The sequence below is a fragment of the Teleopsis dalmanni genome, chromosome 2 (assembly GCF_002237135.1).
Source record: "Teleopsis dalmanni isolate 2A chromosome 2, ASM223713v2, whole genome shotgun sequence".
Classification (NCBI taxonomy): domain Eukaryota; kingdom Metazoa; phylum Arthropoda; class Insecta; order Diptera; family Diopsidae; genus Teleopsis; species Teleopsis dalmanni.
In genome coordinates, this window is record NC_051847.1 from 69,139,068 (window position 1) to 69,140,423 (window position 1,356).

Genomic DNA, 1,356 nt, shown 5'->3' on the forward strand with positions numbered 1-1,356 from the left:
TTTTACTTATTAATATTAATAAATATCGACATCTCGTAAAGTAGTAAACTACAACAACAAACATTATTTTTATATTATTTTAATTAATTGAATTTCTGACTGACCATATAGCTGTTTCGAGTATTGTCAAATGCCCATTATCAGTGATCTTGGAAATAATTCTTGTATTTAATTATACGTAAATAATTTTTTTGAGACTGCAAGTACCAGGAATCGAACTCGTGTCCTGCCAAATTTGAAACTCAGAGTCAGCACTCTTTTACCAACTAATCCACAACCGTACTTGACTTATATGTTCTCAATTTTTTTCTGGAGTTTTGTTAATTTACTGTAAAAGTTTATTTACAAATTCACTTGCTATGTTATATTAGAACGAAATCATAAATCAGCTATATAATAATTGCAATTTTAATACTTTTTTTTGCAGAGGCATTATTTATCACTAATTAGTTACACTGTTATAATCAGTTTTTAAATATAATTTGATAGAAAAATATATGGAATGATAGTATAATTCAAAGCAATTATTGTAATGTGTATACACAAAACATTAACCACATTAATATTACCAAATAGTTAGAGGTGGAGTTTAACTAGCATATGTAATCTGATCTAATCGTTAAAAATGATTATTTATAATTGAGTTCATGAGCTTAAAGTCCTTTCTTTTTAAACTCTTGAATAGTGTCTTACTAAAAGATTTCCAGCTAGCTAATTAGGGCCGCTTAATAATCTAGTTATATAATTTCTGCCTAATTATTCAATTTTTTCCTTGATCATATAAACCCTTAGGTCCCTATTGACTCTTGTAAAAATTCTTAATGTATTTTTTTGCAATATTTGGACTCTGTCTAGAATTGAGTTGGAAGCAGTACCCCATATTTTTGCAACGAAAGCATCCAGTACGATTTTAGCATTTAATTAAATAGATGCATATTATTATAAAACTGTTTAATAAGTTTTTTTTATATAAAACCTATATAACTTAACGTATCTATCTATATATTATGAATAATATAAGATTTATATATATTATCTTATGATCATATTATCTTTTTTCTATATGATTTTTTCATTCCAATCTCCTGTCCAGTATTATGTCCAGATAGTGCACACAATCTTTTTGGGGTATGATTTTCCATTAAAAATTAAAATCGTACATGACCCTATTTTTAGAGCAAACGTAATTTGATTACATTTTAATTTTATAACTCTTATTCCCCACTTAGTCATTCGTCCACTTTAATTAATTGCTGTTGCAGTATTTTTATGACAGTAATATGATCTAAATCAATACGATAGTATAACTATATCATCTGCGATTGTAAAAGAAATCATTTTTTTTTTTTGGAAGGG